Source organism: Sus scrofa, chromosome 7 (genome assembly GCF_054392235.1).
Source record: "Sus scrofa isolate SSC_HxYL_T2T_F1_AM1 chromosome 7, Sscrofa_HxYL_maternal_Yorkshire_Landrace_v2.0, whole genome shotgun sequence".
NCBI classification, from domain to species: Eukaryota; Metazoa; Chordata; class Mammalia; order Artiodactyla; family Suidae; genus Sus; species Sus scrofa.
In genome coordinates this window covers 105,065,608-105,092,032 of record NC_139389.1, presented here as the reverse complement: position 1 = coordinate 105,092,032, position 26,425 = coordinate 105,065,608, and the positions used below count along the sequence as shown (strand labels likewise).

Genomic DNA, 26,425 nt, shown 5'->3' with positions numbered 1-26,425 from the left:
AGGAAGAGAAAACAACTCGGTGTCACAGGCACATGAATGTGAAATGTAGTTCAACAAGCTGCTGAGTACGTGATCTTGCCCAAAGTCATTGGCTTTCAGAGAATCAAAGCTCTATCTGACATGTTATATTGAGAGATGAAAGGTACTTTGCCAGGGTTTTGTCATGGCTAAAAGAAAGGACCTCAGAAGCACCTAGAATATGTTGGGCACTTAATAAACATTGACTTTATCATTCCCATTGGTCTCACGATTACCTTGGGTTGCATTAAAACTTAAGTATTGCAAGTATTCCCAAAACCTTGGAACTTTGTATCTTTTATGGTCCAACCACCCCACAAGGAGACATTGATCTCTGAATATATCAATTCCCAAGGCCCCTATTTATTTTTTTTGAAGCCTTTTTTTTTTTTTTTGGTCTTTTTTTGTTGTTGTTGCTATTTCTTGGGCTGCTCCCGCGGCATATGGAGGTTCCAGGCTAGGGGTCCAATCGGAGCTGTAGCCACCGGCCTACGCCAGAGCCACAGCAACGCGGGATCCGAGCCGCGTCTGCAACCTACACCACAGCTCACGGCAACGCCGGATCGTCAACCCACTGAGCAAGGGCAGGGACCGAACCCGCAACCTCATGGTTCCTAGTCGGATTCGTTAACCACTGCGCCACGACGGGAACTCCGCAAGGCCCCTATTTATTAATGTCCTACCACCTCCCATTTAAAATTATAGGATTGGCCTAAACACAGCCTGTCTGTACAGTACAGGATGGAATTGCGTGTCTGATACATATACAGAGGCCAAAACTGACATAAAAGGAAAGAGGAAGCAAACGCTACATAAGAGAATATTAGAAGCAGGTCTCATAAGTGAGCTGTGTTCTAGTCGTGCTACTTAAATGCCTCAGACCTTGCATCAAACCCCTCTCTGAAAACATGGAGTCCAGAGGAGGGTAGCTCTCTAAAGGCAGCGGAAGGCTGCAGCAGAGGAGAATCCACTTAACCCAGTGGAGGAGGATAATTTGTCCAACTTTGCCATCTATAGAGTTCTGTTAGGCAGCACTTCTTGTCCATGGGGTTGATCTGGATCTCCTTCCGTGACCCGTTTGAGCCCTGTCTTACTACCTCTTGTCAAACATGGGTTAAGGCATTTGCTCTTTGCACCGGTATCTATTAAAATCAAAGCTGGATGACCATTTGTTAACTTGGTTATTTCCTGTTGATACAAAGGCACTTGGTGAAAACAAAGTGGATCTTCTCTGGGTGGTGTGGACGGGATGCTTTTGTTTTTTGTTTTTTGTCTTTTTGCCATTTCTTGGGCCACTCCCATGGCATATGGAGGTTCCCAGGCTAGGGGTCTAATCGGAGCTCTAGCCGCCGCCCTACACCAGAGCCACAGCAACGCTGGATCCAAGCCGCGTCTGTGGCAACGCCGGATCATGAACCCACTGAGCAAGGTCAGGGATCGAACCCGCAACCTCATGGTTTCTAGTCGGATTCGCTAACCAGTGAGCCATGAGGGGAACTCCGATATGCTTTTGTTTTGAATCGGGCAGTCCCATTGGTTTACTTTTGTTTTCATTTCTATTGTTTCGGGAGCCTGCCCTAAGAAAACATCTGTAGGGTTGATGTCAGAGAACGCTTTGCCTATGTTCTCTTCTAGGAGTTTTGGGGTGTCCTGTCTTATGTTTAAGGAGGTGCTCATGCTCGTTTTCAAGCCATCTCTCCCCACTCCTGACCCACACAACCAGTGATCTCGTTTCTTTCATGAAAGGTTAGTTTAACCTGCTCTAGAAATTCCTATCCACATAATAATTCCATTCCATGTGCAATCATGTGTGTCTGGCCTCTTGCATACAACCGAATGTCATGGGGATTAATCCATGTCTTTGTGTGTTTCCACACTTGTTCATTGTTACTGCTGTGTCATATCATTTAGTGAATATGCGGTGTTGCTTAGCATTCTACTTGTTGACCAACCCTTGGGTTCATTCCAGATTTAGTCTGTTAGGAATGGAGTTGCAATGAAGATTTTTGCATATGACATGTTTGGGTATATGTTTCTAGGAGAAGAACTGCTAGGCCATAGAGTAGGATAAGTTTAATGTTTAGGAAAAAAAACCTGCCAATTTCTTTCCAAAGTTTTATTTTCCAATGAGGTTTTTTTTTTTTTCCCCCAGTGAGTTTCAGTTGCTCCACTTCCTCAACCAAACCGACTAATCTCAGGCCTTCCGGAGGAAGGGAAGCAGTAGCTTATTCCAGGTATAATGACATTTCCCTGATAACAAAAGGCAGTATTCATCACTATTTTAGGCTTTTTTTTTGGGGGGGGGGGAATTGTATACTTTCACTTATGAAGTAACAGGTCAAGTTTTTTTGCTCGTTTTTTGTATTGGGCTCTTTATCTTGGTTTCATTGAGTTGTGAATATATTTTGGATACGTTTTTTTTCAGCTTGGAGGGTGACTTTTATTTTTCAAACCCTTATTTTTCATTAAAGTATAGGTGCTTTACAATGCTGTGTTAGTTTCAGGTGTAAAGCAATGTGATTCAGTTATTCTGTTCAGATAAAAACTTCCATTCTTTTTCAGATTCGTTTCCCTTGTTGGTTATTACAGAATGTTGAGTCGAAGCGTTCCCTGTGCTATACAGTAGGTCCCTGATGAATATCTATTTTACATATAGTAGGGTGTATATGTTAAACCCCCCCTCTTCATTTATCCATTTCCTCCCCTCCCCGACATACACACACCTTTCCCCTTCAGCAATGGTAAGTTTGTTGTCAAAGTCTCGGAGTCTTGGTTTTGGATACACATTTTTTTGTTCCTATGCATTCTGCAAATATTTTCTCCCAATTTGTGGCTTGCCTGTTCATTTTGAGTGGCATCTGCTGAGGCTCCAGCACTTGTTTCCTTGCATCATCCAGCTTCTGAGGTGACCCACATTCCTTGGCTCGTGGCCCCCTTCCTGTGTCGTCATAGCCAGCAGCACTGCACCTCTCTCACTATTCCTTTGTGGTCCCCCTCTGACCACAGCCTAGAAAGACTATTCCCCTTTTAAGAACGCATGTGTTTAGATTAGGTTGACCTGTATAATTCAGGATAATCACCCCATCTCAAGGCTCTTAATCTTTAATCGTGTCTGCAAAATCCCTTCTGCTAGTAGGACACTGTCATCTTTGGGGAGGTAGGCATTATTCTGCCTGCCTTTTGAGAAATTAATGGACCTTTGTTTGGTGTATTGGTTTATTGCCGGACATTATTTCTTTCAGCTGACCTATTTGACCGTTTTCATAACAATATATATTATCTTGATCACTGTGGATTCACAGTCAGTCTGGATGTCAGCAAGGAATTACTGATGAGCATCTTTGCGTACAACCTACCATAGTGATAATGAAAAAGGTAGTGTTCATCAAATTTAATTTTCCAAACGTTTACGTTGAGGTTGTGGAAACAAAATAAAATTTGACATTGTACTTGCGGCTTGGGCCACATTTACTTATCAATTAAAAATTTTGGATAACTCTCCTAGGATTTCTTAAATAAAGAATCATGTTCCCAGTGAACAACAATGGCAGCAACAATTCTACATCTTCTCTCCAATGTTACATTACTTTTCCCCCACTTTTGAAAGTTTTACTGAAGCATTGTTGAGTTAACGTTGTTATCATTTCTGCTGCACAACAAAGTGATTCAGTTCCCCATATATGCATATCCTTTTTTTCCAGACTCTTTCCCCTTATAACGGTACCACAGACTATTGCGTAGAGTTCCCTGTGCTATACGGCAGGTCCCCACTGACCATCTATTCCATGTACACTAAGGTGGGCATGCCAGTCCCAGACCCAAACACCATCCATCCCTCCCCCAACACCTGTCCCCTTCGGTAACCAGAAATTTAGTTTCAAAGTCCGTGTGTCTGTTTCTGTTTTGTAAATTAGGTTCATCCGTATACTTTTTTAAAAGATTCCACAGAGAAGTGAAATCATATGATGTTTGTCTTATCTGTCTGGGCTACTTCACTTAGTATGGTGATCTCCAGGTCCATGCATGAGCTGCAGATGGCAGCATTTTGTTCTTTTTATGGCTGAGTAATATTCTGTCGTGTATCTGTACCACATTGTGTCTATCCATTCCTCTGTCAATGGACGTTTAATTATATATATATATATATATATATATATATATACACATATATATATATATTTTCCCACTGTACAGCAAGGCGATCAAGTTATCCTTACATGTATACATTACAATTACAATTTTTTTCCCCACCCTTTGTTCTGTTGCAACATGAGTATCTAGACAAAGTTCTCAATGCTACTCAGCAGGATCTCCTTGTAAATCTATTCTAAGTTGTGTCTGATAAGCCCAAGCTCCTGATCCCTCCCACTCCCTCCCCCTCCCATCAGGCAGCCACAAGTCTCTTCTCCAAGTCCATGATTTTCTTTTCTGAGGAGATGTTCATTTGTGCTGGATATTAGATTCCAGTTATAAGTGATATCATATGGTATTTATCTTTGTCTTTCTGGCTCATTTCACTCAGGATGAGATTCTCTAGTTCCATCCATGTTGCTGCAAATGGCATTATGTCATTCTTTTTTATGGCTGAGTAGTATTCTATTGTGTATATATACCACCTCTTCCAAATCCAATCATCTGTCGATGGACATTTGGGTTGTTTCCAAGTCCTGGCTATTGTGAATAGTGCTGCAATGAACATGCGGGTGCATGTGTCTCTTTTAAGGAGAGTTTTGTCTGGATAGATGCCCAAGAGTGGGATTGTGGGGTCATATGGAAGTTCTATGTATAGATTTCTAAGGTATCTCCAAACTGTTCTCCATAGTGGCTGTACCAGTTGACATTCCCACCAATAGTGCAGGAGGGTTCCCTTTTCTCCACAGCCCTTCCAGCACTTGTTATTTGTGGATTTATGAATGATGGCCATTCTGACTGGTGTGAGGTGATATCTCATGGTAGTTTTGATTTGCATTTCTCTTATAATCAACGATGTTGAGCATTTTTTCATGTGTTTGTTGGCCATCTGTATATCTTCGTTGGAGAAATGTCTATTCAGGTCTTTTGCCCATTTTTTCATTGATTGATTGGCTTTTTTGCTGTTGGGTTGTATAAGTTGTTTATATATTCTAGAGATTAAGCCCTTGTTGGTTGCATCATTTGAAACTATTTTCTCCCATTCTGTAAGTTGTCTTTTTGTTTTCTTTTTGGTTTCCTTTGCTGTGCAAAAGGTTTTCAGTTTGATGAGGTCCCATGGGTTTATTTTTGCTCTCATTTCTATTGCTTTGGGAGACTGACCTGAGAAAATATTCATGATGTTGATGTCAGAGAGTGTTTTGCCTATGTTCTCTTCTAGGAGCTTGATGGTGTCCTGTCATATATTTAAGTCTTTCAGCCATTTTGAGTTTATTTTTGTGCATGGTATGAGGGTGTGTTCTAGTTTCATTGCTTTGCATGCAGCTGTCCAGGTTTCCCAGCAATGCTTGCTGAATAGACTTTCTTTTTCCCATTTGATGTTCTTGCCTCCCTTGTCAAAGATTAATTGACCATAGGTGTCAGGGTTTATTTCTGGGTTCTCTATTTAGTTTCATTGGTCTGTCTTCTGTTTTGATACAAGCACCACACTGTTTTGATGACTGTGGCTTTGTAGTATTTCTTGAAGTCTGGGAGAGTTATGCCTCCTGCTTGGTTTTTGTTTTTCAGGATTGCTTTGGCGATTCTGGGTCTTTTGTTGTTCCATATAAATGTTTGGATTGTTTGTTCTAGTTTTGTGAAAAATGTCATGGGTAATTTGATAGGGATTGCATTGAATCTGTAGATTGCTTTGGGTCGTATGGCCATTTTTACAATACTGATTTTTCCAATCCAGGGACATGGAATATCTTTCCATTTCTTTACATCTTCTTTGATTTCTTTGATTAAGGTTTTATAGTTCTCGGCATATAGGTCCTTTACCTCTTTGGTCAGGTGTATTCCGAGGTATTTGATTTTGTGAGGTACAATTTTAAAAGGTATCATTTTTTTGTATTCCTTTTCTAATATTTCATTGCTGGTATACAGAAATGCAAACTGACTTCTGAATGTTAATCTTATATCCTGCTACTTTGCTGAATTTATTAATCAGTTCAAGTAGTTTTTGGGTTGAGTCCTTAGGGTTTTCTATGTATAGTATCATGTCATCTGCATACAGTGACAGTTTTATCTCTTCTCTTCCTATATGGATGCCTTTTATTTCTTTTGTTTGTCTAATTGCTGTGGCTAGGACTTCCAAAACTATGTTGAAGAGCAGTGGTGAGAGTGGGCATCCCTGTCTTGTTGCAGATATGAGTGAGAAGGCTTTCAGTTTTTCCCCATTGAGTATTATATTTGCTGTGGGTTTATCATAAATGGCTTTGATTGTATTCAGGAGTGTTCCCTGTATACCTACATTGGTGAGGGTCTTGATCATGGACATTTAATTTAAGTGGCTTCCAGTTCTTGGCTGTTGTACATAGTGCTGCTATGAACATTAGGGTGCATGGATCTTTTCAAATTAAGGTTTTTTTCCTGGAAGTATATGCTCAGGAGTGGGACTGCTGGATCATATAGTACTTCTACCTTTAGTTTTTTTGAGGAAACTCCATGCTGTTTTGCATAGTGGTTGTACCAGTTTACATTCCCAGCAACAGTGAAGGAGAGTTCCCTTTTCGCCATATCCTATCAAGCATTTATTTTTTTATAGTCTTGTTTGTTTGTTTTGTATTGTATATTTAGTATATACATTAAAATATATACCTTCTACGCATGTGGAATATTTCCTCATATTCGGAGGAAGAATGTAGTATTTCTGTCCTAGATGATCATACAATTTGTTGTTTTATTTCAGTATTGCTTCACTATTTTATTTTTTATTAGGGAATTACTCGTGTGCAACCACACAGGAAAGTGAAGGGAGTGATAAAAGGTACACTCATGTACTCATCAACTAGCTTTAATCTAAATAGTACTCTAATTTTTTTTCTGTATTTGTATTATTTGACATTTTAAAAATTAAAGATAGTTGATTTGCTATGTTGCGCCAATTTCTGCTACACAGCAACGTGACCCAGTCATATGTATACGTACTTTCCCTTTCTTAGTGTATCTTCCACCATGATCTATCTCAAGAGACTGGAGATAATTCCTTGTAGTATACAAGAGGACCTCATTGCTTATCCATTCTAAATGTAATAGCTTTCTTCTGCAGGAAGGTGGTGAATGCTACTCCTAGTTGCAGGGAAGTGGTATTGAGCCTTGGGCATATTTAGATGGTCCCCAGAGCAATTGGCTGTGACAGTGGCAGGGTATGTGAATTTCCAGAGGAGCATCAAAGGGTGGTGTTTGGTTACAATTACCTCCTCTGTATTGCCCTCTGAGGTGACTGGGGCCACACATGGTGCCTGTTTTTGGACCCCTAATGGTCATGGGCCACACCCACCTCTGGAGTCAGAGATAACTGCAGATATTTGCCCCTGCCACCTGTAGACCATGCAAGAAACACCCCATCCTGCTTATCCCACGTAGGAGGTGCTGCACAGGCTGCTCCTAGTTGTAGGTTCCTGGGAAGGGACAGTAATCAGGCATATGCACGCATTGCCCAGAGCACTTGGCAGTGGCAGCAACAGGGTAAGTGTGTTCCCAGGGGAGTGAGAGCACTAACAGGTGGTGCTTGGGTCACAGTGTCCTCTTTTTTTCCGACCTCTGAGTTGACTGGGACCCTAGGTGAAGCCTGTTCACATACCTCTAGTGGTGGGCCACGCCTCCCTCTGGTTTTTGAGATGACAGCTGTGGACTATTCCCTCTGCCTCTAGATCACACAAGAATTGCTGCATTGTGCTAAGCCCCCACTGCCCTTAGCCCGCACAAGAGATGCCTGACCACCCCTATCCCACATAAGTGGTGCCTGGTCTCCCACAGCACAAGCAAATGGCCTCTCGCCACCTTAACATGTATCAACAGTGCCCCACCCTCTGAGAGCCCACACATGCACAGGGAAAGTGATTCCTATGTTGGTCTGCCCCTCCTCCTCTCGCCCTCCCCAACAATGGTGCCTTGCTTCTCCTGTGGGCCCAGACCTCCTCCTGGGTTCCCTCTGCTCTGGCATTCTCCTCCTCAGCCCATGGCACAGTGCTCCATATGCCCTCATGATGTCTCCACACAGCCAACCCTAGTCCTTTTCCCGGAACTGACCTCTGAAGCCTGAGTCTCCATGCCCAGCCCCTGCCTGAGTTTCTCAGGCGTGGTTTCCAGGGCAGTGGTGCATATGATCTCTGCAGCTCTCACTTTGCATTGCCATCATCAGTTCAGCTGCCATGCTTTTCTCAGCGACTTTGAGGTCTCTTTGTCTTGGCAGATCTCCCAGTTGGTTAGGTGGCTTCCAAGGGTGTGGGTTCCTTTTCTCTTTAACAACTCCCTCTCATGAATGCTTGTCCCATCCTGTTTCCTTTTCTCTCTCTCCCCCTCCTTTTTTTCATTTCTTTTACCCAGTTATGTGGAGGGTTTCTTGCCTTTTTTTGGAGATTTAAGTTCTTCTGCCAGTGTTTAGTAAATGTTCTGTGCCAATTGTTCTACATGTAGATATGTTTTGTTTTGTTTTGTTTTTGATGTGTTTGTGGGAGAAGGTAAGTGTGATGTCTTAACTCCTCCACATTTTGATCCTTGGCCTCTTTTTTGCCCTTTTAATGGCTGAAGAGTATTCCATTGTATCTGTGTATCACATCTTCTTAATCCATTCGTCTGTTGATGGACATTTGGGATGTTTCCATCTTGGCTATTGTGAATAGTGTTGCAGCACAAATACAGATACAAGGGATCTTTTTGAATGAATGTTTTGTCCAGGCATATATCCAGGAGTGGGATTGCTGGATCATACGGTAGTTCTATATTTAGTTTTCAGCCGTACCTCCATACTGTTTTCCATTGTACCAATTGGTTTTACCAATTTATATTCCCATAGACAGTGCAGGAGGGTTCTCTTTTGTCCACATCCTCACCAGCATTTGTTGTTTGTTGACTTGTTAATGATATGGCCACTCTAACTGGTGTGAGGTTGTACCTCATTTTAGTTTTGCTTTGCATTTCTCTAATAACTAGTGATTTTGAGCCTTTGTTCATGTACCTGCTGGCCATGTCTTCTTTGGAGAAATGTCTATTTAGGTCTTCTGCCCATTTTTTGATTTGTTTTTTTTGTTGTTGTTGTTGTTACTGAGTTGTATGAGTTGTTTTTATATTTTGGAGATTAAGCCTTTGTCAGTTGCATCATTTGTAAAGATTTTCTCCCATTCTGTGGGTTGTATTTTATTTTTTTAATGGCTTCCTTTGCTGTGCAAAAGCTTTTGAGTTTAATTTGGTCCTCATTGGTTTATTTTTGCCTTTGTTGTCATTATTCTAGGAGGTGGATCAAACAAGATGTAATTGTGATTTATGTCAAAGAACGTTCTGCCTGTGTTTTCCTCTAGGAGTTTTATAGTATTTGGCCTTACATTTATGTCTTTAATCCACTTTATTTTTTGTATGGTGTTAGAGAAAGTTCTAATTTCATTCTTTTGCATGTACCTATTCAATTTTCCCAGCACCACTTATTGAAGAGACTGTCTTTCCTCCACTGCATGTTCTTGCCTACTTTGTCATATATTAGTTGACCATACATGCTTGGGTTTATTTTAGAGCTTTCTATCCTGTTCCATTGATATATATTTCTGTTTTTGTGTCAGTTCCATACTGTTTTGATGACTCTAGTTTTGTAGTATAGTCTGAAGTCAGGGTACCAGTTTCCTCCAGTTCCATTTGTTGGAACTATTTGGAGCCTTTTGTGTTTCCATACAAATTTTAAAATATTTTGTTCTAGTTCTCATAATTTCTGCTGCACAAAAAGTGATTCAGTTATCTACCTACACATATCCCTTTTTATAAGATTATTTTCCCAAATAGGTTATAATAGAATATTGCATCGAATTTGCTATGCTATACTGCAGGTCTCCACTGACCATCTATTCCATATACAATAGTGTGAACATGGCAATCCTGGACACCAAATCTTCACTCTTCCAACACCTGCTCCCTTTCATAACCATAAGTTTGTTTACAAGTTCTGTGTGTCCATTTCTGCTTCATTTTGTAAATTAAGTTCCCTTATATCCTTTTTCTAATATTCTACATAGAAGTGATATCATATGATATTTGTCTTGCATGTCTGAGCTATTTCACTTGGTATGATAATTTCTCCATTCATTCATATTACTAAAAATGGCACTATTTCATTCTTTTTATGGCTGAGTAATATTCCATTGTGTATCTGTACCACATCTTCTTTATCCATTCCTCTGTATGTGGACATTTATTTTGCTTGCAGGTTTGACTATTGTAAACAGTGCTGACATGAACATGGGGCCAAACGAATCTTTTCAAGTTGTGTTTTTTTTTCTGGATATATGCCCAATAGTGGGACTGCTGGATCAAATGGTAGTTCTATTTTTAATTTTTTGAGGAACCTCCATATGGCTTTCCATACTGGTTTTACCAATTTACATTCCCAGCAACAGTAAAGGAGAGTTCCCTTTTCTCCATACCCTATCAAGCATTTATTTTTGTAGACTTTTTATGATGGCCATTCTGAACAGATGTGATGTGATAACTCATTGTGATTTTGATTATCACTCTCTAATAATCAGCAATTTAGAGCATCTTTTCATGGTTTTTTTTTTTTTTGCCATCTGTATGTATTCCTGGAGAATGTCTGTTTAAGTATTCTGCCAATATTTTGATTGGGTTGTTTGCTTATTTTTATTGAACTGCATGAGTTATTTGTATATTTTGGAGATTAATCCTTTGTCAGTAGCTTCGTTTGCAAGTACTTTCTCCCATTCAGTAGGTTGTCTATTCGTTTTGTTTATTGTTTCCTTTGCTGTGCAAAAACTTAGGTTTTACTAGTCACATTTGTTTATATTTGTTTTAATTTTAATACTCTAGGAACTGGATCCAAAAAGATATTGCTTCAGTTTATCTCAGAATGTCTTCTGCCAATGTTTTGCTCTAAGAGTTTTACAGTATCCAGTCTTACCTCTAAGCCTTTTAAAAAAATTATGGCCACACCTGTAGCATGTGGAAATTGGGCCAGGAATTGAATCCAAGCCCCAGCTGCAACCTATGTCACAGCTCTAGCAACAACAGATCCTTTAACCCGCTGAGCTAGATGAGGGATTGAACTCACATCCCTGCAGAGACAAAGCTGGATCCTTAACCTGGTGCACCACAGCAGGGTGAAATTTCTGTGCCAAAACCAGATCATTTTAACAGAATAATCAGTAGAAGTGGTACAATTTGTCATAGAAAAATCTCGGTGCAATCAAATGTTCTGAACCCATAAAATCACTGGAGAATCCTGCCAAACATCCACAGAAGAGCTTATACTGATCCTTCTCAGAGTATTCCAAAAATTGAAGTGGAGCACATACTCTCAATTTCATTCCATGAAGCCAATATCACCCTGATTCCAAAAACAGAAAAGGATAGTACAAAAAAATAAAATTACAGACCAGTATCATGGATGAATATAAATGCAAAAATCCTTAACAAAATAATAGCAAACTGAATCCAATAATATATAAAAAGGATCATATACCATGATCAAGTTGGTTTCATTCCAGAGTCACAAGGACAGTTCAACAGATGCAAGTCAATCAATGAGTAACAAAAGACAAAATCAGTATCAAAAGACAAAAATCACATGATCATTTCAAAAGACATAGAAAAAGCATTTGACAAAAGTTTAACATTGATTCATGATAAAAAATAACTCTCATCAAAGTGAATATAGAGGGAATATATCTCAACATGATGAAAGCTATATATGGTAACCCTATAGCCAACACAATATGCAACAGTGAAAGGCTGAAAGTCTTCCCAATAAATTGAGGAACAAGGCAAAGATGCTGCTCTCACCACTCTATTTGATATAGTATTGGAACCCCTAGACACAGCAATCATTCAAGAAAAAGACATTAAAAGTATTCAGGTTGGAAGAGAAGAGGTTTGTAAATCTCCCACTATTTGCAGATGACATTACATTTTATAGAGAGAAGCCTTAGATCTCCACACACAAAAATTTTAGAAGTAATGAATAAACTTATTAGGATACATAGTAGTCTACAGAACTCAGTTGCTTGTCTTTACACTAATAATGAAATATAAGAAAGAAATTTTTAAAAATCCCATTTAAAAGTGTTTAATAAAAATAAAATACCTAGGAGTAAACTTAACCAAGAGGGTGAAAGACCTTGACCCTGAAAAATATAAAATATTGAAAAATGAAAGTGAGTCACAGAAATGGAATGGTATCTCATGCTCTAGGATTGGATGAATGAACATTGTTAAAATGCCCATTCTCAGTTTTTGTTTTAGATTTAGAACCCAACTAGTATGCATCAGGATGTGGGTTCTATCCCAGTCCTCTCTCAATGGGTTAAGATTTGGCATTGCTGCAAACTGTGGCTTAGGACACAGATGTAGCTTAAATCCAGCATTGTAGTGGCCATGGAGTAGGCCAGCAGCTGCAGCTCCTATTCAACCCCAAGCCTAGGTACTTCCATATGCCACACGTGCAGCCCTAAAAAGAAAATAAATAAATAAATAAAATGGCCATTTTCCACAAAGCACTCTACAGATTAGTTGCAATCCTATCAAAATACTCATGTCATCTTTCAAACAATTAGAAGAAGTAACCCAAAGATTTATATGAAATCACAAAAGGCCCAGAATTACCAAAGAAATCCTTAGCATAAAGAACACAGCTGGAGGCATAACCTTTCCAGATTTTAGCCTGTAATACAAAACTACAGTAATTAAAACAGTGTGGTATCAGCACAAAAACAGACATATAGATCAATGGAGTGGAATAGAGAGCCAGAGCCCATGCTTTATTTCTTTTCAATCTTTTTTCTCTTTTCTATTCCACATCAGTGATTTCCAATAGTCTGTCCTCCACCTCGCTTATTCATTCTTCTGCCTCCTGTATTCTGCTGTTGGTTGCTTCTTCTTCTTCTTTTTTTTTTTTTTTTTTTTTGTCTTTTTGCTATTTCTTTGGGCCGCTCCCATGGCATATGGAGGTTCCCAGGCTAGGAGTTGAATCGGAGCTGTAGCCACCAGCCTACGCCAGAGCCACAGCAACGCGGGATCCGAGCCGCGTCTGCAACCTACACCACAGCTCATGGCAACGCCGGATTGTCAACCCACTGAGCAAGCACAGGGACCGAACCCGCAACCTCATGGTTCCTAGTCGGATTCGTCAACCACTGCGCCACGACGGGAACTCCCTGTTGGTTGCTTCTAATGAATTTTTTATTTCAGTTATTGTATTTTACATCTCTGCTTGCTTAAGTTTTATATCTTGTATTTCTTTGGTCAGTGTTTCCTGTAAATTATCCATCTTTGCCTCCAGTTTATTTCCAATGTCTTGCATCATCTTCAACATCAACAGTCTAAAGTCTTTTTCCTGGAGGCTGAGAATCTCCTGATCACTTAGCTTTGTTCTGGGCTTTTTTTCTTCCTCCCTTATCTAAGTTATAGTTCTCTGTCTTTTCATTTTTATAGGTTTTTGGTGTGGTGACTTTTTTGCAGCCAAAGAGTTGTAGCCTTTCTTAGTTCTGGTGTCTGCCCCCCTCTTGGCTGAAGTTGGTATGGGGGCTTGCTGTAGGCTTGCTGATGGGAGGGACTGGTGCCTGCCCACTGTTAGGTGGGGCTGATTCCTATCCCTCTGGTGGGTGGGGCTTTGTCTCTGGGCGAGATTAGAGGAGGCTGTGTGCCTGGGGGGTGGGGCTTTAGGCGGACTATTTACTGATGGGTGGGGCTGTGATCCCATCTGGATTATTGTTTGGCCTGGGGGTCTCAGTGCTGATGGGTGGGGCCAGATTTTCCCAAAATGTCCACCTCCAGAGAAAGGCACGGCTGATGAAAATTCCCAAGAACTTTGCCTCCAATGTCTTTCCCCCACAATGATCCACAGTCTCCCCCTGTTTTCCCAGGAAGTCCTCCAAGAACTGCAGTGATGTCCAACCCAGATTCCTATGGAGGCTTTGCTTTGCCCTGGGTCCCAGTGCACATGAAAATCTGTGTGCACCTTTTAAGAATTGGGTATCTGTTTTCCCCAGTCCTGTGGAGCTCCTGGGCACAAGCCCCACTGGACTTCAATGCAAGATGCTCCATGGGTTCTTACTCAAAATGCCAGATACCCAAGCATGGGGATTTGAAGTGGGGCTCAGAACTCTCACTCTAGTCTGTGGCCTTCCCACCCAGGAAGTATGGGGTTGTTTATAGCACATAATCGCCCCTCCTACCTCTTGATGTGGCCTCCTCTTTTTCTTCTGGAATAGGATATCTTGAAAGTTTCCAGTCTATTTGGTTGAAGGTTGTTCAGCATTTGGTTGTAATTTTGTTGTTTTTAGGAGAGAAGTTGAGCTCCAGTCCTTCTATTCCGCCATCTTAATCCCATCCCCTAAATGTGTTGCTTATGTGTTCTAAATGTAGTAGTTTGCATCTACTAACTCCAAATTCACAGTCCATCCCTCTCTCTCTCCCCTCCCCCTTGGCAATCACAAGCCTGTTCTCTATGTCTATGAGTCTCTTTCTGTTTTGTGGATAGGTTCATTTATGCAATATTTTAGATTTCACATATAAATGATATCATATGGTATTTGTCTTTCTCTTTCTGACTTCAGTTAGTATGAGAATCTCTAGTTGCATCCTTGTTGCTGCAAATGGCATTAGTTTGTTTTTATGGCTGAGTAGTATTACATTGTATATACATACCACATCTTGACCCTTCATCTGTTGATGGACATTCATGTTGTTTCCCTGTCTTGGCTATTCTAAAAAGTATTGCAATGAATATTGGGGTGCGTGTATCTTTTCAAATTATGATTTTCTCTGGATGTACACCCAGGAGTGGGATTGATGAATCATATGGTAGTTCTGTGTTTTGTTTTCCAAGGAACCTCCATACTGTTTTCCATAGTGGTAGTACCAATTTATGTTCCCACCAATAGTGTAGGAGGGTCCCTTTTTCTCCACACTCTCTTCAGTATTTGTCATTTGTAGACATGTTAGTGATGGCCATTCTGACTGGTATGAGGTCATACATCATTGTAGTTTTTATTTGCATTTGTTTAATAATTAGTGACACCAAGTATTTTTTTCATATGCCTACTGACCATGCATATGTCTTTGGAGCAATGTCTAGTTAGGTATTCTTCCTATTCTTTTGATTGGGTTTTTGGTTGTTTTTGTTATTGTTGAGTTATATGAATTGTTTGCATATTTTGGAGATTAAGCCCTTGTCAGTTGCATCATTTGCAACTATTTTCTCCCATTCCATAAGTTGTCTTTTTGTTGTTTAAAACAATTCAGTGAAGCGTAGTTAATTTACAGTGTGATAGTTTCATTTATATACATATGAGTTCTTTTTCAGATACTTTTCCATTATAGGTTATTATAAGATAATGAATTAGTTTCCTCTGCTATACAGTAGGCCCTTGTAGTTTATTTTATATGTAGTAGTGTATATCTGTTTTATCCCAAACTCCTAATTTTTCTCCCCCCACCATCCACCAACTATCCACTTTGGTAACCATAGTTTTTTTTCTATGTCTCTGACTATTTTTGTTCTGTAAATACATTCATTTTATCTTCTTTAAGATTCCACATATAAATGATATTATATGATGTTCATGTTTCTCTGATTTACTTCATTTAGTGTAAAAATCTCTAAGTCCATCCATTATGTTGCAAATGGCAATGTTTCACTCTTTTTATGGCTGAGTAATATTCTATTGTGTATTGCTGAGACCAGCTCAGCAAGCAGGGGTGAAGAATGGGTGCTGCAAAGCTTAAGAAATGTTAAACAGCGACAAAGAAAGACATACATACAGAGTAAAGTATAAAGATGTGTCGTGAGACATGTTTCTACAATATTTTCTTAGCCTCTTTGCTAAGAAAACTGCATCTTGTCCTGCTTTACTTTACCCCATATTCCTGCTTTAAAAACAGTCACAGTGCTAGTAAATGACTTAAGCTTAATAACAAAGACATAAAGGCATAAGTTATCCATATGGTCAGATGAATGAGGACATAATGCGTTGGTCTAGGCAGGGTGGACCTGTGCAGATTGGCGTGCCATTTGCACAGCATGATATGTCCTCTTAAGAATAAGAGAAAGAAGAACCTCATGGGCCCAAGTGGTTTATGAGGGGTTATTAACAGAATATGCATTAACAAAGAGAACCAAGGTGCAAACCTAGGCTTGCTGGGTTGCTGGGTTGCGGCAGATGGGCATGCCATTTGGGAAGTACAGTGATGATTCTTTAGATGCTATGCATAGTTAATGCAAAGCTCCTCAAATGAGAATGATTGTTGAATGCCTAAAGGTCAGAGTAAAAGCTTAACCATCTACCAGCTATGTGACCTTTAAAATAATAAAAGAACTTATAAAATAATAATAAAAAAAACTATATCCTGTACCTATAGCCCCCTCCTCACTTGATGTAATCCCAAAGAACACAATAAAAGCAGTGTGGTTTCTTGAGGCGAGGCTCTTGGTCCCTGAGACCTTGACTCCCCTGGTTCCCACCTTTAATTAAGATAAATATCTCTGTGTCTTGTTTTATGTTAACGTTTTCCTTAAGTTTCACAGCACCCATTCTTCAGCCCTAACCTGCTGAGCTGATCTTGGCAAAGATGAGACCAGGGGACTCAAGACATCATGGGTCAAGTGCCCTTAGTGCTGATGCCTCATCATCTTTATTGTGCTCTCAGGAAGGTAAACAATGTGAGAAAATAGAAACCCCAAGGCCTTCTGCCTCCAATCATGTTGAATTTTAACTCTGACCTTTACGCTAAAAGGCATCGATAAGGTTGGCATTAGCTATCTATGCATAATATCTTGAGGAACAAATCAGTGTTTGCCCAAGCAATTTTCTGACTTGAGCTGGCCCGGTTTTCCAAAGTCAACCCCTTGTCCTCTCAGTTAGTGCCTAACTTGGAGCCAGTTCCCTCTAGCCCCTTACTTATAATTTACTTAGGGTTTAGAAAATACGACAGGAAGATTTCTGCCTGTGGAAAGTAACATAATGTCTTTTCTAATAAAGGAAATCTTGGTTACTCCATTTTGCTCTGGTTTTGAATACCTTCCTGCCACCCCCCTCCTCTTTCCCTCTTCTCCCAGTAACAATTTGTTTCAAATTAGCCAACCAGGAAGAATGTGCACCCAGACCTGACCAATGGAAAGGGGACAGGTAAATCACCTGCGTTAGGGATAAATAGGGGAGGGTCCTTTGTTCGGAGCACGAGCTCTTTGGAGTACCCGCGCCCTTCTGCAGAAGTAAAGAGCTTTGTCAAGATCTCCCCATGTTCGTGTGTCTCATTTTTTGATACTGATTATCTGAGCCATGTCCCCAACAGATCTGGGGACTTGTCCAGGATTTGGGGTCCACTGGAGCGCAGATTCTCAAGGAGGGGAGACATGTCCCATGGCCTATTGTGGTGGCCCTAAATTGAGAAGTCTGTGCCTGTGAACTTCAAACCCGTGGAGGGTTCTCGACAATGTGGGAAATCATGCAACTGACCAGGCAACTTCCATTAATGGACCAAGGTATGAAAGATTGTGGGTGCGATTGAGTACCTCCTTGGTGGTCAGGGATGGGGGTTGGTAAGCCCCAAAGAGTCTCGGGTGAGACTGGCAGTTTTGGGTGAAACTGGCGATTTTGGGTGAAATTGTAAAATCAGAGCATGACCTTCAAAAGGTCTCAGGTGAGACCAGTGGTCTTGGGTGAGACCAGTGATTTCGGGTGAAATCGGAGGATCAGAACATGATCCTGGGAAATGAGAAGTAAGTCTTCCCGACCTATACCTCCACTTGGAGGATCAAATGGGGGAGGGGACCAAATTCCTCCAGACTGCCCTCTGGGGTTAATATTAAAGTATGGGGGCAACAATCCATGGACGAAGGACAAAAAGAAGGGAAGAATGATTAAATAGGATGAAGGACAGAAAGAAGGGGAAAATGATTAAATAGGATGAAGGACAAAAAAAAGGGAAAAACGATTAAATATTGTTTTATCTGGACACAGACATCTATTCTCGCCCCATCCATCTTCTGGCCAAAGTTCGGATCAGACAAGGATTGGGTCTGTCAGCTGTTCATTCAGTTTATCCAGGACAAGTCACTGGGGTCTCAGAAGGAATCTTATTAAGCTTTCTGTTGGCAGCAGGGACCAGTGGTCTTATTTCCCCTCAGAGCATGGGACCAAAAGGGAAATGAGGAGGAAACCCAAGAACATTCTGGGACCTCCTCCCCTCCAATGGGACCGTCTTGACTCACTGCTGCCCCCTTACAATTCCCCAAATGGTGCTGGCCCCCCTCCAGCCACAGCCACCACCGCTGTTGCTGCCAGGGCAGCGCAGGAGGGGGAGGGGCGCTGAGTGCACCACCCAGGCACAAGCGCACTGCTTGTGCTCACAGAGTTAACACAGGAGGGGAGGGGACACAACCCTGCCCAGGCACAAGAGCATTGCTGCTGCTGGCAGAGTCAGAACAGAAGGGTTAGGCTACAGGCACAGAGTGCTGCCTCGCCCATGGGATCAAAGCCCACCACCTCAACAAAACCAAAGGATGTGGCAAGGGCTTTTTCAGACTTAGGTGAGAGTTAAAAAACAATGTCAAGAGTTCTTGTCATAGCACGGTGGAAGCAAATCTGCCTGGGAACCATGAGGTTGCGGGTTTGGTCTTTGGCCTTTCTCAGTGGGTTAAGGATCTGGCATTGCCAGGAGCTGTGGTGTAAGTTGCAGATGTGGCTTGGATTGCTGTGGCTGTGGTGTAGGCTGGCAACTGCGGCTCCGATTGGACCCCTGGCCTGGGAACCTCCGTGTGCTGCAGGTGTAGCCCTCAAAAGACAAAATAATAAGTAGAAATAAATAAATACATAAATAAATATAAAATAAAGGATTGGAAAGATAAACTATTAGAGAACTTACTAAGAGAGACATAAAAGGTATATGTGAGAAGGAATGAGGAATGGAATTATATTTTATCAAGGGAAAAGAAGAGTAAATCTGTCTTCTAGTGAAACGGAGTTTTAACTAAAGAACAACCCCCCCCCCTTGGCTATGAAGGTGGCTGCAAGCCTTTCCAGCTGTGCTAATCACTATGCCACCCTTCTTGTAATAATGTAACAACTGTGTGGTCTTTGTCCAAGCCAGCAGCCCTGCTAATCAGGTACCCAGCATTGCTTATCAGTTCTGCTTCTGTAACCTTGCTTGCTCAGTTTCTTAGGGAGGAACACTGTCTGCTTGGGGATGGGGGAGGTCCGGGATGCTTTCATGGGAAAATCAAGACCTTGTAGTGTATAAAAGTTACTGAAACAAAGACCTGGTGCTCAGACTCTGGAGGTGACTCCTCTGAGCCCGCACCGGTGATGAATAAACCTTGCTTTTCCATATCTCTGAGTGCTGTTTGTCTCCTTCCGTTGCCACGGTTTTTGCAGTTTCTGCAACACTAGCTTGTTTTAAATGGAAAATGGGGACAAACTAATGGATACAGAAAGTGCTAGAGGGTTTGTGGGAAGTAGACATTGAGAGAAGAGTTATACATTGTCAGAACTCAGTTTAAAATGAGTTTAAGTAAATTAATTTTAAAATAAGCTGGTACAAAACTTGAACTTGGCTTTTCTTTGTTAAGAAAACTAATTTTCCTTGGAATGCTACTTTGAAAACAGATTATATAATGTTCTTTTAAGTGATCTGCTGTATTTGCTTTTGAGATCTCTTGTAACTTTGGTTAAGAAAAAAGTATTATCCACAGCGACCTATGATTCTATCTGACCAAATTAAAAAAAAAAGATTTATTTATAAACACTATAAAATTCTAATTAAAGTGATTTTAACTCAGCTAACTTTAAAATGCTTCACGGGATCCTTGAGGCATTCAAAAAAAAAGTTAAATTTACTCGAATTATTTGGAATGTTAAAATACATAGAGTATTATCAAATGAGTGCTAAACCTCAGATTACAGATATTTCTAATAGAGATATTCTAGAACTTTTACAGTTTTTGAAATTTGGCTATATACTGGTACTATGTTATAATCCTTTTTGTTCTCTAGTTATTTCAAATTGTTATGTCACAACAGTTACCAAGTTTCATTGTCAATTTGCATTGCAATCAGATTTAAAATGTGTCTTAAGTCTTTGTCACTGTTAGTTAATAATGGCTTTACTCCAATACATTTGCAAGAATGTTTCCTTTTCTACAAGATCTATAGAAAAAAACTTTTTAAGAAATACAAGTTTCTGACTTCCAGACCTTAATGATGAGCTGAGTAAAAAAAATTTTTTTTTTAATTCTAAAAGGGAAATTGATGATTTCATAAACAGTTAAACAAAAAGGATTTGTTACATTGGACTGTGTGAACTGGTAAATATGGTTATAATTTTATGGTTTCTATTTAAAATAATACTGGCTTTTAATCTGTGTTTTCCAGGTATAAAGAAATTCTCCCCAACAAACAATTTGATAAATTACACCTTTGTAAGCAGAACTGATACATTTCTCTCTTCTCTACCTGATTTCTTCAGAGAATGGAAACTCTCAGGTTCCCAGAAGTTTTATCAGATAATTAGGAAGGCCACCTTGTATGTAGCCTGTAAAAACCTCAAAGTATCTGGGTTTTTAAAAGGGAAGGAATTCACCAAAATCTTTAAGATAAAAATCTTTAAGACAAAACCTTGGCATGACTTTCCTAGCCCTGAGGTGCCTTTTAACAGCTTAGTCTAAGATTCCTCATAAAGTTCTAACAAAGCCAATTAAAAAAATGTATATGATCAATTTTATTCACATAAATCATCAGGCCAAGGTTGTTGACACCAGACTTAATTGGCAAAGAAATTAGTCTTGGTTTTGCTAATATTTGATAAAAATGAGAGTAATTTTAGAGAGAAAGAGATGTTTCAATGAAAACTTGCTAAATCTGTTAATTTTATTCTTTTAATTGTGATCAATAGCACTAAGACTTATTTCCTAGATAGTTCTTTGCTATTATGTTATATTGATGCAAAGTTTAACTGAGCTTCTAAAAGACCATTCTAAGCTTGTTTCTAAAGTTTGTCCCAGTAATCTATTTTTGAATAAAAATCAGATGCCCCAAAACCTGCAACAAGGGGACTATGTATACTAAAAAGGACATACTATAAAAGAACTATTTCCAAGCTTGTAGAGGAAGACTCTGACACCTTACTATGGAGCCAGGAGAAGGTACAACAATTTAGGGGTTTAAGGGAGGTGCTTACAGGTGCTCCTCTTCTGGCTCTACCATCCTTTTGAAAAACATTTTCATTTTTTTGTAAGCATGGGCCAGGTGATGGCTCTAGGCGTCCTTACACAGAAAAAAGGGGGAAGCCACCAGCTAGTGGCCTTCCTTTCCTACCTCTTAGACCCTGTCACCAGAGGATGGCTGAGTACATACAGTCAGTAGCCACTACTGCCCTATTAACTAAAGGAAACAGAAAACTCACCTTTGGAAGAAGGCTGACTGTGAGTATAAAAACAGGATATGGGGACACAAATGCGTTGTTAAAGTGGATAAAATATTCTGTGGACATACTACACAAAGGCAGCTGTTACACTTGTGCCACAGGGAGACCAGAGGCCCAAGTGGTTCCCTTTCCTCTGGGATGGTCATCAGACCCACAGGGTCTTGAATGTGTGATGGCCCTCTTCCAGGGCAAAACAGCTTGAGATAATGAGTCCAGTCAGACTTTGTCACTGCTATTCCCTGAGGTCAAAATTCTGTGCATCAGCCCCTGAGAACTGTTCAGCAGCCAAATGAAAATATCTTCGCCTCATGTCTAAAATGACGAGGCAAAGGCGACTTTCTTAGGTGACCTGACCAGGTGCAGTGAAAACAGGTCCTACATCACCCCCCCCAATAAATTCCAGTTCCAAGTGCCCCAGGCAGATGTCTGGTGGTATTGTGTCCACTAACGGACATCCTTCCAGAATATGAAAGTGACACCTGTACTTTGGTGCAATTGGCCATCCCTTTCGCCCTGGCATTTAGGCCGCAATCTCAAACTCAGCCAATCCTGAGGAAATGAGACGTCGCCCCCATGGGAGGGGTGGACCTTTGACCCCCAGGTCTATATTGACTCAATAAGTGTTCCAAACAAATTTAAGACAAGAATTCAGGTAGCTGCTGGGTTTGAATCTGCCTCTCTTTTGGTGGTCAACCATAAACAAAAATGTTAGTTTGATAAACTACACCTTTTACAAACATAAAGATTTGTTAATTATACTAGAGATGCCATTAAAAAATAGCTGAACAGCTAGGGCCAACTAGTCAAATGGCATGGGAAAATAGACTTGCTTTAGACATGATGTTGACAGAAAAAGGTGGAGTCTGTGTAATGACTGATATCCAGTGCTGAACATTCATTCCCAACAACAGCCCCCAGACAGCACCATCACCAAGGCCCTACACAGATTAATGACCTTAGCAGATGAGCTTTCAGAGAATTCTGATTTTAATGACTCCTTCACAGACCTTTTAGAAAATTGGTTTTAAAAAAATGAAATGGACTAATAGCTTAAATCTTTACCCTTCAGTCATGCAGGGAGATGGGATTAAGATGGTGGAATAGAAGAACTGGAGCTCAACTTCTCTCCTAAAAACAGAAAAATTTACAACTAAATGCTGAGCAACCTTCAACCAAATGGACCAGAAGCTGTCAAAAAGATATCTATTCCAGAAGACAAAGAGGAGGCCACTTAAAGAGGTAGGATGGGCGATTACGTGATATAACCAACCCCATACCTCCAGGGTGGGAACCCCACAGACTGGAAAGTAACTGGTTCACAGAGACTCACCTACAGGAGTGAGAGTTCTGAGCCCCATATCAAAATCCCATGTGTGGGGGTCTGGCACTGGGAGAAAGAGCCCCTGAAGCATCTGGCATTGAAGGCCAGTGGGCTTGTGCACAGGAGCTCCACAGGACTGGGGGAAATGGAGACTGCATTCTTAAAGGGTGCACACAGATTTTCATGTGCACTGGGACCCAGGGCAAAGCAAAGCCTCCATAGGAATCTGGGTTGGACATCACTGCAGTTCTTGGAGGACTTCCTGGGAAAACAGGGGGAGACTGTGGATCATTGTGGGGGAAAGACATTGGAGGCAAAGTTCTTGGGAATTTTCATCAGCCGTGCCTTTCTCTGGAAGTGGACATTTTGGGAAAATCTGGCCCCACCCATCAGCACTGAGACCCCCAGGCCAAACAATAATCCAGATGGGATCACAGCCCCACCCATCAGTAAATAGTCCGCCTAAAGCCCCACCCCCCAGGCACACAGCCTCCTCTAATCTCGCCCAGAGACAAAGCCCCACCCACCAGAGGGATAGGAATCAGCCCCACCTAACAGTGGGCAGGCACCAGTCCCTCCCATCAGCAAGCCTACAGCAAGCCCCCATACCAACTTCAGCCAAGAGGGGGGCAGACACCAGAACTAAGAAAGGCTACAACTCTTTGGCTGCAAAAAAGTCACCACACCAAAAACCTATAAAAATGAAAAGACAGAGAACTATAACTTAGATAAGGGAGGAAGAAAAAAAGCCCAGAACAAAGCTAAGTGATCAGGAGATTCTCAGCCTCCAGGAAAAAGACTTTAGACTGTTGATGTTGAAGATGATGCAAGACATTGGAAATAAACTGGAGGCAAAGATGGATAATTTACAGGAAACACTGACCAAAGAAATACAAGATATAAAACTTAAGCAAGCAGAGATGCAAAATACAATAACTGAAATAAAAAATTCACTAGAAGCAGCTAACAGCAGAATACAGGAGGCAGAAGAACAAAAAAGTGAGGTGGAGGACAGATTAGTGGAAATCATGGATTCAGAACAGAAAGGAGAAAAAAGATTGAAAACAAATGAAGAGAGTCTCAGAGAATCTGGGACAACATATGATAGGGGTGCCAGAAGGAGAAGAGAGAGAGAAGGGACAGAAAAAATATACCAAGAGATAATAGCCAAAAAATTCCCTAACATGGGAATGGAACCACTCACTCAAATCCAGGAAGTGCAACAAATACCATATAAAATAAACCCAAGGAGGAACACCTCAAGACATATATTAATCAAACAGACCAAAGTTAATGACAAAGAGAAAATCTTGAAAGCCTCTAGGGAAAAGAAACAAATAACATACAATGCAACCCCGATAAGGTTATCAGCAGATTTTTCAGCAGAAACTCTGCAGGCCAGAAGGGAATGGCATGATATACTTAACGTGATGAAAGGAAAAAACCTCCAACCAAGATTACTCTACCCAGCAAGGGTCTCATTCAGATTTGAAGGAGAAATAAAAAGCTTCACAGATAAGCAAAAGCTGAGAGAATTCAGCAACACTAAACCAGACTTACAACAATTACTAAAGGAACTTCTCTAGACAGAAAAGAAAAGGCCACAACCAGAAACAAAAATACCACAAATGACAATGCTCACGAGTAAAGGTATATATACAGTAAAGATAGGAAATGATCCATGCAAAATTATGCCACCAAAATAAGAAATCATGAGAAGATGAGGGGACAAATGCAGAACACTGGAGATGCACTTGCAATCAAGAGACCAACAACTTAAAAACAAATATATATATAGAGAGACTCATATCAAAACGTCAAAATAACTGCAAACCAAAAATCTACAATCGATACACAAAAAATAAGAAAAATCAATGCAAGTATGACTCTAAAGATAGTCATCAAACCAGAAGAGGAGAGAACAAGAGAAGAAGGGAAGAAAAAAGAGCAACAAAACAAATCCAAAACAATTAATAAAATGGCAATAAGAACATACATATCGATAATTACCTTAAATGATAATGGACTAAACGCCCCAACCAAAAGACATAGACTGGCTGAATGGATACACTGGCTGAATGGATACAAAAACAAGGCCCATATATATGCTGTCTTCAAGAGACCCACTTCACTTCTAGGGACAAATACAAATTGAAAGTGAGAGGAGGGAAGAAAATATTTCATGCAAACAGGGATCAAAAGAAAGCTGGAGGAGCAATACTCATATCAAAGAAAATAGACTTTAAAATGAAGCATATTTTAAGGGACAAAGAAGGTCACTACATAATGATCAAAGGATCAATCCAAGAAGAAGATATAACAATTTTAAATATCTACACACCCATCATAGGTTCACCACAATATATAAGGCACCTGTCAACAACCTTAAAAGGACAAATCAACAATAACACAATAATAGTGGAGGACTTTAACACCCCACTCACAGCAATGAACAGATCATCCAGACAGAAAATCAAAAAGGAAAGACAGGCCCTGAATGAAATATTAGACCAGATGGATTTCTTAGATATTTATAGGACATGCCATCCAAAAGCAACAGAGTACACATTCTTCTCAAGTGCACATGGAACATTCTCTAAGATTGATCACATCCTGGGCTACAAGTCCAACCTCAGTAACTTTAAGAAAATTGAAATCCTGTCAAGCATCTTTTCCAACCACAATGCTATATGACTGGAAATCAACAACAAGAAAAAAACTGCAAAAAACACAAACACGTGGAGACTAAACAACATGCCACTAAACAACTAATGGGTCACTGAAGAAATCAAAGAGGAAATTAAAAAATACCTAGCCACAAATGACAACGAAGATACGACACTCCAAAACCTATGGGATGCAGCAAACGCCATTCTAAGATGAAGGTTTACAGCAATACGAGCCCACGTCAGGAAACAAGAAAAAGCTCAAACAAACAAGATAACTTTACATCTAAAGCAGCTCGAGAGAGAAGAACAGACAAGACCTAAAGTTAGTAGAAGGAAAGAAATCATAAAGATCAGAGCAGAAATCAATGAAATAGGAATGAAGAAAACCATAGAAAAGATCAATGAAATGAAAATCTCGTTCTTTGAAAAGATCCACAAAATTGATAAACCCTTAGCCAGACTTATCAAGAAAAAGGGAAGACTCAAATCAATAAAATTAGAAATGAAAAAGGAGAAGTAACAACAACATCAGAGAAATACAAAGGAACATAAGAGACTACTATATGCAACTGTATGCCAATAAAATGGAAAACCCAGAAGAAATGGAAAAACTCTTAGAAAAGTACAATCTTCCAAGACTAAACCAAGATGAAATAGAAAAGATGAATGGACCAATCACAAGAACTGAAATTGAAACTGTGGTTAAAAAACTTCCAACAAACAAAAGTCCAGGACCAGATGGCTTCACAAGCAAATTCTATCAAACATTTAGAGAAGAGCTAACACCTATCCTTCTGAAACTATTTCAAAAAATTGCAGAGGAAGGGAC

General features: G+C 40.3%; 2 long non-coding RNA genes across 2 annotated transcripts in view; one reads left to right on the top strand and one right to left on the bottom strand.

Moving 5' to 3' along the window:
• Positions 1-16,047, top strand: part of LOC146401829 (uncharacterized) — a 227,940-nt gene extending 211,893 nt beyond the window's left edge. The window contains exon 4 of the long non-coding RNA XR_014811076.1: positions 16,002-16,047. This is a non-coding gene — a long non-coding RNA (uncharacterized LOC146401829). The remainder of the gene's footprint in view (positions 1-16,001) is intronic.
• LOC146401828 (uncharacterized) overlaps positions 8,761-26,425 on the bottom strand; it is a 34,760-nt gene continuing 17,095 nt past the window's right edge. Inside the window, exons 2-3 of the long non-coding RNA XR_014811077.1 lie at positions 18,683-19,034; positions 8,761-9,825 (exon numbers count right to left, since the gene is read on the bottom strand). This is a non-coding gene — a long non-coding RNA (uncharacterized LOC146401828). The remainder of the gene's footprint in view (positions 9,826-18,682; positions 19,035-26,425) is intronic.